Here is a 15100-nt window from a genome sequence, read left to right on the forward strand (position 1 = left end):
AAATAATCTCAGATTGCTTTTGAAATTCATTGGAAAATGGAATTATTTTCTCATTTGCCTTCAAAGTATTCCCAAAATCTAGGAAGTTTTCTTTTAAAAATTTCTTAATACTAATATCTAAATGTCAGTGATACTGTGCTGTGTGCCAACCAGCAGCAGGATAAACAAAAACAAATTTAATTAAAGTACTAACTTTTTTGGTTGAAAGACCCTTCTGAAAGTAATAGTGCTGCCTCTGTCTTACAAAGTTTGGTACTTTTTGAGGCAGGCTGTTTCACTGTTGAAAGAAAATTATTAAACGCAAATGCTATCTCTGTATAATTTTTGTCCTTGGCTATAGCTGTGCTCTTTAGAGGATGGATGAACAAAGTACAAAGCCCCTCATTTTCACAGTGGGTTTTCCATGAAGCAGACTGATTCCAGCTCAAGGTTTAAGTTTAATGTGCAGGATGTTTATTAAGGAATGACCTTGTTTTCAACACCTGTGGGGTAGGATGGGCAGAGGGAGAAGTTAAGCTGAACTGATCACATTGGAGCTCCAGAGCTGAAATGACCCTTCATGGGTAGACCTGAGTTTGGCTAAGATGAATAACCTTTACTGTTAACATCAGTCAGTACTCGCATGAGGGCAGGCTGAGAAGGGGCATGACCTTGGGCATGACCTTGCAGTTGAGGCAGATCCCGATGTGTGAACAGTTGAAGGCTGTCTTCTAGTAGTACTCTCAACAGCAGGTATGAGAGGCCCTTATGAAGAGAAATCTAGATGGCACATTCTGGTGTTCTCCACAGATACCCTGTGTCTGATAGAGAGCCTTTTATCATCACCACTCAATAAATTATTGTGTGTGTGTGTGTGTGTGTGTGTGTGTGTGAACAAATATATGAATGGGACCAGGCCAAGGACAGAGCACTGTGGCAAGTCACTGTCACCTAGTTTTACAGCCATCTATCAATAACACTCTTTGGCTTCCCTCATTCACCATACGATGATTCCCCTAACATTGTCCTCATCCTGGCAACATATTTCCATTTTGTTCAGACCAGTGATGAAAATGTCATTAAATATGACACTGAATTGGAGATACATGGAATTTCTATAGCTTTGCCAGACCAGAAACCGCCTGCGAGGGAGTGATGGCTTTATTTTGCCATTTAGTTTGACTATGTCTTTGCATTGTCACCTAGGATTACCACCTCCTTTTCAAAGTGCTTTGAGGCCATCAATGAAATAACTTGTTCTAGAATTTGAGGTTAATAGAAAGCAGCTGTGTAGTAGAGCAAGAGCATAACACATGGATTCAGACAGGCCTGGGCATCAGGCCTGTGTCTGCCATGTTCTCTCTGTGCAACCCTAGATAAGCCTCATAATTGTCCTGAGCTTCTATTCCTCTTCTGTAGAGTGAGGACAGTAACAATCCTTATGGAAATTTAGTGCAGGTTACTTTCAGTCTCTGGCAGGGCCATGTCTTGGACTTTTTGCCCCGTTGCTTGGTTTAGCACAGCGCATGGCAAACATTAGGCCTTCAGAGAGTTAATAAATGTCTGAATGAACAAAGTGTACAGAAGATCCCAGTAATGGTACTTGATGCATAATTGGCACTTTGAAATCATTTTTTCATTACTAGTTACGTTAGGGTTTTTCAGAGAAACAGGATACATCCATACATATATCAAGAGATTCGTTACGAGAAATTGGCTCACACAATTATGGAGGCTGAGCAGTCCCACAATGTGCTGTCTGCAAGCGAGAGACCTGAGAAAGCTGGTGGGATAATTCAGTCCAAGTCCAAAAGCCTGAGAACCAGGTGGCTGGTGGTATAAATCCCAGTCTGAGGACAGGAGATAAGATGTTGCATTTCAAACAGTGGGACAGGAAAAGGGGGTGAATCCCTCCTTCTTCTTTGCCTTTTGTTCTGTTTGGGTTGTCCATAGATTGGATAATGCTCATCCAGATTGCTGTAGCCCAATTCAAATGCTAATCTCATCAGGAACACCCTCACCGACACACAGAGAAACCATGTTTGATCTGAGTACCCCATGGCCAGTCAGGTTGACAAGTAAAATATATAAATATATAACTATATATATATATTTAACTTAACTTTTTGCCCTTATCGCTTCTCCATTTCCAGACTCCTGCCCAGAAAGCATTCTCTGTCTTCCTGCCCTGAGGTATACAGTCTATCTGTATGTCAAAGCTTGAATGCAGTTAAAGCAGTTTGGGCTCTGTTGCCTATCCTAGACATTAATTCCAAACCAAATCTGATCTTCCTTTTAGATGAACTAATTTTAAGTCAGGTTTTTTTTTTGGTACTGGACATTTGTGATTAATATTTCTTTAAACACAGATGGAAACTTGGGTCTTTATCTGCTGAAAAAACTGTTAGATAGTGGGAAAGATGTTAGAATCTTATAAACCTGAGCTCACCTTCTTGCCAACAATACTGCTTAGAAAAGTTTTCTTAAACCTGTTTTAGTTTCAGAATCTTCATGTCTAAAGTAGGAATAATACTGCCTCACAAGCTGGTTGTTGGGGTGTCCATCTCCTTCTGTGAGTACAGCGTAAAGATCAGTCCCCCTAAAGAAACAGGTGTGAGATGTGTTCTTTGGATGTTTGCTTCCCTTTGTGCCACACTCCCCACGTTCAGGGTAGCAGCAAGCCTCCATTATGTCTTCCAAGAATGGCTTTCTTCTTAAAAAGTAAAAATTATTTTTTTAAAAGGCCTAAACAAAATAGTGGTGCAAGATCAAACTGTATAGGAGATATGCCCTTACATATAAAACAAAATGGGAAGTCACTGTATAATTGAATACAATTCCATTTAAGATAATCTGAGGGAAAAGGAAATAGACACTTATTCCAATAATGTTATAATTACTCAAACAGCCAGGCTCTACTGTTTAACTGGGTTGCCTGGGGCAATTTACAAAACCTGTGCCTTTGTTTCTTCATCTATAAATCAAGATAATCGCAATACCTACTTCATAGGGCTATTGTGAAGATTGAATAAGTTAATACATATAAAATACTTATAATAGACACTACATTCAGATATTATTTTATTGTTGTTGTTAGAATTATCTGCAAAGCCTAAAGGCACATTTTAAAGAATATCATTAATAGTGGTAGATTAGGAAAACCAAATAGCCACAAGTCATTTAGAGACAAGACCAGTAATACACTGGGCATGAAATGGGGAAAATTAATAAAAGAACGTTCTTTGTTATGCCTAGGAATTGGTTTGGAAATGATTCCAGAAGCACTCTTTAATTGTTCTGAGTAACAAAATCCCCTGAATAAATGTGAAGACCAAATTGAAAGCTAACATTCACATTGGGATCCTATATTGCATGTCCCCATCCCCCAAAATTTATTTTGTGGAGAATCAACATCATGTCTCACCCGCCTCCTTCAAATCAATTCACCAAATATTGTAAGCACCTTCCATGTAGCAGATACTGAGCTAATATCAAAAATTGTATAGACTTTGTCCAACCTTCTTGGTAACACTGCCTAGAAATGATCAGAAAATAACATAACAATGTTTCTAGCAACACACAGAAGCTGAAATTCCTCTTGTGGTCCAAACCCCTGCCTGTCTTCACTTCAATTTCCTGATTGAAAATACAGTTTTCTATGGTCAGCTTGGCCTCTGGCTTCCATTTCAGAGCCTCCTGGCTTCCTCCCCCCTCCCAGGCTGTCCGGTGTGGACATCTCCATTTGTCCTAGGATCCACAGGGAGCCCTATCTCTGGCACATCTTTAGCCATGTGTTTTGCTCCACCACGCAGCTTAAAACCTCTGGTTCCCATAGCTTGTGTGGAAATGAAAAGACAAATGCTATGGCCTAATTATTGGTGCAATATCCTTTTCTCACCCGCTGCCATGAATGGAATTGCTTTTGTTCTTTGGTGAGCCAAAAATCACTGCTGACTTCTCCTGAGAGGTTGTCATTAACTATAAGCAGCTGTGAAAATAGTGTGCCGACTGGATGTCAGATGCTTCACATACATTAACTCGCTTATCTTCATAACAGTGCTATGAGATAGGTACTATTATTTTTCTCATTTTACAGATGAGAAAATTGAGGCATAGGATTAATGATCTCATCCCAAGCATCATAGCTAGTAAATGAAGCTGCTGAGATTTAAGTTCAGAAGGTCTCGTATGTAATTCAGAACTCTTAACCAATCTATCATACTATTTTGGTAAAAAGCTATTGGCCATTTTTCCAGAGGAAAAGTGAAAAGCTCATTAGCTCATCTAAAGCATTTTACATATAATTTCTGAGTACTCGCAACCCTTTGAAGGCTGTCACTTTGATGGTGTCTCAAGAGTCCATGATCCCAGCTCAGAAGCCGACGCCCCGAGCTTTCTCCCAGTCAGCCTACAGACACTCCCTAGTCTGGTACTTAGAGTGTCCTTCCATGTGACAAGGTGACAAGGCAGCAAGGCGGAGCTAACAAGCCAGCCAGGCTGCATTTGTGCTGTGTCATGTGGTTTCTAGTTTATGAAAAGTCTCTCATTTTATATTAAGACTCCCTGAACATTTAAGTGTTAAGGAATAACACCTCATCTTCATATGACTCATATATTTCAGTTGCCCTAGTCAATCAATCAGCAAGCATTTTTATATCAATGATTCATCATAATAATGGTTTACATTTTATAAATGCTGGTGTGGTCAGAAGCTGGCATGAGCAGCCCATTATGAAGCGGGCAGGGAGATGTTGATCACCCCGTTTCAAAGATGAAATCAACTCAAAGACCAAGAGGCTGCTGAAGGCTCAAGGGACAGGACTCCAGCAACAGCCTCCTTCTACCAAGTTAAAAACAGTGTTTTCTGACCTGCAAAGTAAAGGTCTACAATTCAAATGTCTTTAAGATCCCTCTCAGCTCTAACACTCTGCTGTGTTTTCTGCCTGAGTCTCTGTGGGAAGCAGGTTGGGGACACAGCAAGCGGACCAATAAAGAGAACATTTCCTTGAAGTATACTGTAAGATAGAAAGTGTACTGCAACGCAGGCTTTTGAGTCTGTATCTTATCTGTGTGTGCAAGGGCAGGTCCCTTAACTTGGAGCCTCAGATTCTAAATCTGTAAACTGGGAACAAAAATACATACCTACCTTCTCAGGACTGATGTAAAGATGACATGAGCTAATGTTGCAAAATGCCCAGTTCAGGCCCTATAAAGTATCAGTTGCCTTTTCAGCTCTGCTTTCCTTTTCCTTCACTTAAGAGAGTTGTGGGAGGCAGAAAGATAAAAATAGCAAGGGAGGTCTTGTGCAAAGTCAAGAAGAAGAGGGCTGATAGAAATGATGTGAGAGTAGGTGTCGACCTCTCCTAGCACATAGGCTAGTGCCTCCTCCCATCGCCTATAAAATCTAGTGATACAAGGAATGAATATGACAGGGAGTTTTGAAGGAGCAGTTAGTTTCATCTTATTCCTGGAGATTTGCAATCAATGACAGAGTCATTTAATCAAAAAATATGGGGAAGGGGAGACAGCTTTGAACTACAGACAGTCTGGTGTTTTTTGCTTATTCCAGGTGGCCCACCCACCCTGCCACCCCCAAATTAGCCTGCCAGAGAGTAAAACCCATGAATTTGCTGCTGCTTGGTAACACCACCCCCTTTCCTTTCCTCACTTTGGCAGAAGGTTCAGCACCCCATTGAGTTCAGTAAAAACAGAGTCATCAGTGGGGGAGGAGAGCTCCAGTCTCCTACACACTGGCATTTTCTCCTGGTAGAAACGCTGTAGGGTGCAAGGGGAGGCTAAAGATTGTGTGCACTCTGATGCCCAGTGCTCAGCCCAGGCCTCAAGTGCAAAGAGTTAGAGGGAAGAGGCTCAGCTCGGGTTCTGCTCATCAAGGAGAGCTTCATAGGGCAAACATCATTTGAGTTGGGTCTAGACCAGGAATATCAATCAGGGGATATAGAAGCTGCCACTCCTCCCTCCACACCCCCCCCTTAGCAGACAATACAACTCCATCCCAGATCCCAGATGCAGTCTGAGAAGCCTCGAGACAAGGCTGCAGGCAGCCTGACCAAATAATTCAGTGTCGGCACATGAGATGTTGACTCTTTTCCAGGCCTTATGGAGAAAGATACACGGGGAAATGCGTGGGGCCTAGCTTTTTCAAAATGTAGTGTTCTCTTTCCTGCATTATAATAAGCAATGGACTGCCTCCAGACAAATTGGTTTCATGTCTGATTTGTGTTTTTCTTTCCTTCATCAATTATTTTTCCCTGAGGAAGTCTCTGTTGCTTTTGTTTCCTTGTTCTCCCTGCACTAGCCCTCATGCCCACTCTTCTCTGGTAAGAGTAGATCACTGAGTTGTATGTTTTGATATCCTTGAAAATGGTGGAATATGAGTTCCATCTGGATCGCCTTTTGCATTATTCTCTCATCAATACTGTCAGTACCCTCTGAGTACATGGTATTTTGCTTCCCTTTGTGAGGTGTAAAAGAATTTCCTTGCATAACTCCAAATTCTTTATGTTCTACTGTCTCAGACAACCTACTCTGGTTGGGGGTTCCAGAGACCCGATCACTTGAGTTAGAGACTCAATTTCTGTTTCCAACTTTAAATCTAATAGGATGAGACAATACACCCACAATATTGAAATATAAAATCTTAGGATATCCTCAACCAGAGGTAGCAAATTCAAGAATTATATGCTTTTAATTATAGTGCTAATTATATTTAAAAAACAGTAATATTTTAAATATCTTTAAGGTCTTCTACCTTGGTTGTGTTAGTTCTACTGGTACAGAGTTTAGAATTTAAAACTACTTATATTAACTAATGGCCATAACCCAGGTAGAAGAGGCTCTGTAAAGAAGCAATTGATTTGAAAAATAAGTTTGTAACAGAAGTGTCATTTGTGAACAACTGAGGAAATCTGGGTTTATGACAACTAATCCTTCACCCAGAAGTTGTAGGTTTACTCCTTCCTCAGTGGGGCCTTTCCTCCAGAGCCTGCAGCACTAAATGACACTCAGTAGGTGCTGAGGATTGTGTGAATGGACAAATGGATGCTCTTCACTGTGGGAAATTATGTGGAACTTGGTGTTTCACTGTGATATAATGCAACTTATATCCCTCACACCATTTTATAGAAAGAGTGTATTTAGGGTTCAGAATTTCTTTGATCTTTTCCCCTTCTATTCAATGAAGTCTTTCTCCATTACTGAACTGATGAAATATATGAACAACAATTTCATGTCTTCTCTTAGAGTTTACAGGGTGTTTTACATTTATGAATGTGTTGGTTTTTTTTTTTTTTTGTGGGTGCTGCTTTCTGTCATAATGCTCTTCCCAGTGAGATGTCTGTTTTTCACCTAAAGTCTCAGGTTTCAGTCACTTGACCTTGAGGGTGAAGGGTAAATACTTTATTGTCTTTCTTATACTACTATATTATATAAGTAGCTTTTATACTAAGTAGTTTCTGTATATGTGTGAATTATAGTATAAAAATAAGTATTACAGTATAAAAATTGTATCTATCCCTTTATCCTTTGAAGAATAATTTTAGTGCCAAAAATAATCTACAGCAATGAATGTACTTTTTAATTGTTTTAGAAAAAAATCTTAAGAGTGTGAATCACTCACATTAATTATGTCAGAAAGCGTTCCCTCGGCAACTGGAGAAAATGTTATTTTTAACCAGAATTAAGGTGAGATTTTTTTTCCCATCTCTTACATCTGTCTAAAGGACAGCCACCTACTGCTGGACCCATGGACCGTAGGAACTATTGTTTTAATTCAGCTACCAGCACAGCAGTGTGCAGAGCCAAGCACCCCAGTCAGAGCCTCTTGTCCTAAAGTGGCCAACAGCAAACAAGGCTAGATAGACTGGTCTCATTCTGTTTTGCGAAGCTGAAACTCCCTTCCCACCCCTTATTTGGAGTCCATCTTTATTTTATTTTGTTAACATGGTACATAGGGAATCAAAATACGCTTCCAAAGAGTAATGACAAATGACAGCATATGTCACATCCAGGTGTTGTCTGATACTATTTTATCTGTTTCATCTATGCCTCTTCTCAGCAACCACAGTTACTGAGCATCCACAGTTAAGAACTCCTGATAAATAACAGCCATAGCTACACTGGAACAGAGTGGAGCCAAAGTCTTCACAGTGGTCTTCAAGCCCCCTGTGGTGGGGACACCCCTAGCCCCCAGAGACCCTCCTGCCACTCTTCCTTCTCATTCTGCTCCTCCAGGGTTCCCTGGCTGGGCCCTCTTCCCCGCATAGCTGTGTTGTGACATCCCTCTCAACTTCGGGTGTTGGCTCATGTCGCTTGCTCAGTGAGGCCTGCTCTGACACCCTTATTTAAAATCACAGAACTCTCTATCTCAGCATTCTAAATCTCTTGTTCTGATTTTTAAAATTGCATTCATTATCTCCATACTAAATACTTTGCATATGTATTATATTTATTATTTGTCTCCTTCCTCTTCTCCCCAAAATAACCTTAATTGTTCCCATTGTTTTGTTCACTAATATGCCTAGAATAGTTTCTGGTCTTTATCAGGTACTCAATAAGTATCCGTTAATGATTTACAAATGAATAAATAATCCTTTTGTTCCTTGTTATGACTGGTCATAAATAACAGACAGGAAGTGGTTATATTTATAATAAAATCTCATTGGTTGAAATATAAAGATTAAAATACAGCCATTCTATCACTAAGGCTACACAATTGTAGACTATTTAAAAGGCTTATAGATTAGGCCTGGCTTTTTGTTTCTTGATCCCACTCTATAAAGCTGGATGCCAAAAATTCTCATGGTAACTCAGTTCCTTGTTAAGAGGCAAGAATGTGTTTATAGCACAAAACTTCCGTGTAAGGATCATTGAAACTCTGGTGTATATTTTCTTCTTTCACCTCTGTTGGCTTTGGCTCTGAGTCTTAAACAGAATTCAGTTTTAAGGGTTGCTGATTTCTAGCCCCTCATATAGGCACATAGGCTTCAACAAGACCTAACTTGAGTGACTGCTCACCTTAGAAAGTGATTTGGGGTAACTGCTGCCAGATAGAGATTCTCCAGCTACAGAGAGCAGGGGTCTACCTGTTCCTTGGAAAGCTGTTGATCATAAGGATGAGCCGCCTCTCAACAAGATTTGTGAATTACCTTTTCTCAGGCCATGGGATAGGGAAATTTCTGCACTGATGGTTCAGTGGTTATATTTTAGGTATTTTGTCCAGTCCAAAAGTTTACTTACTCTGTTTCTAAGTACTAGTGTTGGGGGAGGGGGGTGCAGTATACATCTTTTACCAGTGCTCTTATTATTTTTCCATTATTAAAAATCAACTCTGATGCTATTAGCTCATTTTAAAAAGGAGAATTATCTTGCCATGTCATTGTCTGTTTGTTTGCTAAACATGCTAAAGAAACCCTTAAGCCAAGAGGCTATAGAGCCAAGAGGGCTCTTGGTATTGGTGGCTACTAACAATAAAAAAGAAAGAAAACAATATATTAAATAAAGATGATTTAATCATTATGTAGCCAAATGGAAGGATGTGGGGAAGAGAGGTGCCATATCAATTTGTGTATTCATGCTTATTACTCTGAATCTAGTTAAATAATATGCATTTAATTCTAGAAAAAAGCTGAGAAATTTACCTTAAAATCAGTGTTTAGTTCCAAAATCTGAAATCATGCCTAGAAAGAAAAACTCACTCTCTGAAAAGCTTGTTCTTCAAGACCTGCTGTGATAGACTGGCATGATCCTATTTAGCTCTTTTCACTGGAAAGATCCAAGATCATTTCCAGGCTTTGTGAGCCATGAGTTTTTAGCTCTGTTGTTTCCAGACCCCAGTGCTGATAAGGCCCTGAAAGTGAGTTTAATCTGTTTAGGGAACTTGGGCTATGCCACGAGCCTACCCTTGACCAGGTTCTCTGATGTTAGAAATCTGGGATCGAGTCCCAGCTCCACGCCTTTGTAACTATGTGACCTAGGAACCTTTCTGAGCGTCCTTTTCCTCACTGGTAAATTAAAGCTAGCAATGACACCAACCACCTAAGGTAAAACAATAACAGTAAGCTCTCAATATATGTTAGTTGTCAATATCACCCTCTCTTTTAATCCTTAAAATTCAACAAAGTAGCAAGCATCACTGCCTTACATATTATGGAATTGAGGCACAGTGTAACTTGCTCAAAGGCATTCCAAAAATAGGGGCTAAGCTAATTGAATGTATAAAAACTCGTGTTCCTCCCTTGACCATGACAATCCCTTTGAAGCTATTTGGTTTTAATCCTAAAATTCTTTTTGCCTGTAGGTTGAGAACCTGGACCCTAATAATTTTCATTTCTCTGTGCTACTTATCAAGGGTCTAGGCCTAAAAGGAGCACCAAGGGTATGGCCCCTATCTTGACCCTCAGTTCTTCTAAAGATTTAGCTTTTGCTATAGAAGAAAATTTCACATAGTTCTACACTAATGTTTGTGCAAAGCTGTGCCACTTTGGTAACTGAATGCAGGTCCAGCTGCCTGCCACTTCAAAAGCCAGTATTCAAGAGAGAGGTGCTGTTGTAAAGGAGAAAGGTTTATCCACATGCCGGCCATCTGGAAGATCAGGGACTCATGTCTCAAAGCCCATCTTAACATCTCAGTGCAAGCAGAGGTTTCTATAAGGAGGGAGAGGGAAAGCAGAACAAAGAGATCAAGGCGAGGGGTTGAAAAGTTCTCTACACACAAACGAGCACAGTCCATTCTGACAAGACAAGTGATGGTCTGGTGTGCATCATCTTGGCTCCACGTTGAAGGTCAGCAAGTCCTCCAGAGCTGGAATGTCTGAAGATCAGAGTCTATCTTTTGAATAGGTCCTAGGATTCATATACATTCATGCTGTTCATCTGCAAGCTACATATTACTCTGAGTCAGCATTTATAGAAACAATGTCAAAAGAATGATGGAGTGGGTTACAAGTCCTCACTGTTGCAATTCCCCTCTGTTACACCTTCTTGGAGACTTTGTAACCTGTGTTAGTACCTAAGGTCACTAATGGGCAGAGAGATCAACAGTTAGGTAAGAGCTAAGTAAAACATTTATGGGTGCTGGTGAAGGAGCCATTACAACCTGGGCTACATCACTTGGTCAATATATAGTCCAGCTTTGTTTCAGAGCAAAGCATCTTTCTAGGTTGTAAAAGACACTGTGCCTCAAACATTTTATAGTTTTTAATGGCCCCCAAAGTGGAATTCATAGACATATTTTGAGTGCCTACTATGCATAGCACTATGCTTGGGGACAGAGAGTCCATTTACAACCGTCACTGTGAGCTAATAACCAGATGGAAATACCTAAATAATACAGAACAAAATATGAACTGCAAAAAACATACTTATAATGTGTACCTTTGTTTTCCTTGAGGTAATTAGTGCCAGGCAAATAAAAAAGACCTTCAATATGGGCTCATTATTGTCAACAAAAGGAACGTGCTTTGATCAAATAAGAGAAGGGAACAATTTATTCTGACTGAGAAGCTTGGGGAAGGCCTCAGGGAGGAAGTGTTACTGGCCTTGAAAAATGAGTAAGCTTCGATTGAGGGAGCGGGAGGAGACATGGAAGACTGAAGAAGCAGCTTGAGCAGAGGCAGGGGAGTGTGTGCGTAACCTGTGTGTTCAGAAGATGTCAGGAGACTGTAGCTGCGTGTAGGTTTCATATGGACAACAGTGGGAGAGGGGGGTGTGAAGGGGAGCTGGAGCCCATCGTGAGGGCATAAAGTGACAGAATGAAGCTTGCATTCTATTTTCTGAATAATAGGGACGTTTGTGAAGAATGGAGTAGTATTTTCACTTCACTCTTTTTGAAAATAATCCTGAGGATAGTGCAAAAGGATGGATTTAGAAGGTGAAACTGGACACAGGGACCATAGGCTAGGAAGCACATATAGCAAGCTCGTGGAGTACTTCAAGAAATGAAGCCCTCACTTAAGACAGTTACTGAGAAAATGAAAGAGCATTCCAAGGAGCCAGAGACCACTCACCAGGAAACTAATTTGTTATTGTCTGCTGGGAGTGGCGGGAACTGAAAGATAGAATGAAAGAATCAATTTTTGTAGCCAGGGTATTTGGGGAGAAGATGATAGATACTGGGTTCCATGATAAGACTGGAATTTCTGGAAAATCTCATGTTTTAGTTTCAGGGTCATGCCTGGCTATAAAAAATATTAATGGCATTTTCCACCTCCTTTCAGTATTACAAAGCATACTTTTCTATTTTCAAGACATAAATGTATTTGATAAAACCAAATTATTCAAAAGACATCTTAGAATGTCCTCAAATGGAGCCCACACCTATGCCCTCTGTAGCTTGAACTTATAGGAGAGGCAAAACTTTACCTCTGCCCATCTTAGATTTTTAGTTAGACCTCTAACAAAAAGAAAAATTAATAAAAGAAAACCACACAAATTTATTAATATGCAAATTTCATGTATGCCTGCAAGGCACTCAGGAAAAAGGAGTGACTCAGAGAGACGACTTTTAGAGTTCAGGACTAAGTATCATTTTTTAAATTTACTTTTATTGTCTTTTTTTCCATTACCACTTAGTCCCCTAATATCTCTGTCTTCCTGTAATCACCACACTGTTGTCTGTGTCCATGAGTCCTTTTACCGTTTTGCTCATTCCCTCCCTGCCCTAACTTACCCCTCCCTTTCAGCTGTCATCCTGTTCTCCATCTATGAGTCTGTCTCTGTTTTTCTTGGTAGTTCAGTTTGTTCATTAGATTCTACATATGAGTGAAGTCATATGGTATTTATCTTTCTCTGACTGGCTTATCTCACTTAACATAATGTTCTCCAGGTCCATCCACACTGTCTCAAACGGTAAAATCTTCCTCTTTTTTATGGCTGAGTAGTATTCCATTGTATAAATGTCCCGTAGTTGTTTTATCCACTCATCTACTGATAGACACTTGAGCTGTTTCCAAATCTTGGCAATTGTAAATAGCATAGCAATGAACATAGGGGTGCTTATATTCTTTTGAATTAGTGTTCTGGGTTCCTTTGGGTATATTCCCAGAAGTGGGATCACTGAGTCACAAGGCAGATCTTTTTTTAGTTTTGTAACCATGGATGGAAAGACCTGTGTTTGGGAAATTATAAGACATTGAAGAAAGGAATTGAAGAAGATACAAGTAAGTGGGAGCACATACCATGTTCATGGGTAAATTGAATTAACATCATTAAAATGTCCATACTACCCAAAGCAATCTAGAGTCAATGCATTTCCTATAGATTCCAATGGCATATTTCACAGAACAAGAACAAATGTTTCAAAAATTCACATGTAACCACAAAAACCCTGCATAGCAACAGCAATCCTGATAAAGAACAAAGTTGGAAGAATCATGCTACCCAATATGAAACTATACTGTAAGGCAACAGTAATCGAAACAGCATGGTACTGGCATAAAAATAAACACAGATCAATGGGACAGAATAGAGAGCCCAGAAATAAACCCACACTTTTATAGTCAACTAATATTTGACAGAGGAAGCAAGCACATACAATGGGCTAAAGATGGTTTATTCAATAAATGGTGTTGGGAAAATTAGACAGATGCATTCAGAAAAATGAAACTAGACCACCTTCTTACACCACACACAAGAATAAGTTCAAAATGGATTAAAGACTTAAATGTTAGACCTGAAACCATAAAAACTATAGAAGAGAACATAGGCAGCAAAATCTCAAACATTGCTCATAGCAATATTTTATCATACATATCTCCCCAGGGAAGGGAAACAAAAGAAAATAAACAAATGGAACTATATCGAACTGAAAAGTTTGGGCACAGCAAAGGAAAACATCAACAAAATAAAAAGACAACCCACAGAATGGGAGGACATATTTGCCGATACATCTAATAAGGGGTTAATATCCAAATTTATAAAGTCAACGCCAAAAAAACAACCCTATTAAAAAATCGGCAAAGGACCTGAATAGACAACTCTCAGAGGAGGACATACCTATGGCCAATAGATATGAAAAGATGCTCCGTGTCACTGATCATTAGAGAAATGCAAATTAAAACACAATGAAATACTATCTCACACCTGTCAGAATGGCTATCACCAATAAATCAACAAACAACAAGTGCTGGCAAGCATGTGGAAAAAGGGGAGCACTTTTGCACTGTTGGTGGGAATGCAGACTGGTGGAAAGCAGTATGGAAATACCTTAAATATCACTTTATAGGGAAAGGGGAGGAGATGTAGCCCTCATAGGAGAGAAGAAATCATTTTTAAGAAAGGTGAATATACCCTTAGAAGAATCAATGGTTTGTGTGATAGTTTGTGACAAAGTTTGTCTGGGTGTGATGTTGGCTTCTGGTCTCCTCTCCTGTGATAATACTGGACAGGGACCTGGCCCTGAGTGGGTCTGCCCAGGGCCAGTGTGAGAGTTCTTGACTTTGTGTAGGAAAGATGACTTCACAATGAGTACAGGTAAGTATGAGGATACATTTATTAAAGCTGGGGACAGTGAAACAAGGGAGGGCTTAGCATAGAAGAAGCTATAGGAGAGCCTAGACTGGGCTGCCTTACTTAGCTCACTGGGAAGTCAGAGAAAGGGTGACTTTGGGGACAGGTACAGGGGATTAGCCTGGGACAGGCTGCCAGCTGCCCATTGCCTTAGAGTTTAGGAGAAGCTGTATGCCTGTGAAGAAAGAAGTGGCTGGGGAAGAAGGAAGGAAAGGGAGAACATGGAAAACACGCACTGGTCCTTTGTCTTTAGGCTTTATCTCTTCCTTGCAGGAATCTTAAGGGAAGTCTCAAGGGAGGCTTTCAGCCGAATATTCATCAGTTCTCCACATGTGCCCTTTCAGGGTCATGGTCTCCACTGATTGGTCAGTGACAGGGCTGGGGATCTTTAGTCATTGCAGTTGGGCCTGACATCACCCTCTTGGTTTTGCTGCTTTTCTGGGCCTGGAGCTGAAATACAGCTGAGGCCTAGATGATATCTCCAGGGAGGAAAGTTGACCCTCCAGGCCAGGTCCCTGTTTTCCCAATGTTGCCCCCTGCCAAGCACTCAGGGCCTTTTGCCCTGGTGACCATCTGCACCTGGCTGTAAATTGCTTGG

General features: G+C 40.3%; 1 protein-coding gene across 21 annotated transcripts in view; it reads left to right on the top strand.

Moving 5' to 3' along the window:
* SGIP1 (SH3GL interacting endocytic adaptor 1) overlaps positions 1-15100 on the top strand; it is a 194073-nt gene that overhangs the window by 102140 nt on the left and 76833 nt on the right. The gene's annotated exons all lie outside the window — the stretch shown is intronic.

The sequence above is a fragment of the Phyllostomus discolor genome, chromosome 5 (assembly GCF_004126475.2).
Source record: "Phyllostomus discolor isolate MPI-MPIP mPhyDis1 chromosome 5, mPhyDis1.pri.v3, whole genome shotgun sequence".
Lineage (NCBI taxonomy): Eukaryota > Metazoa > Chordata > Mammalia > Chiroptera > Phyllostomidae > Phyllostomus > Phyllostomus discolor.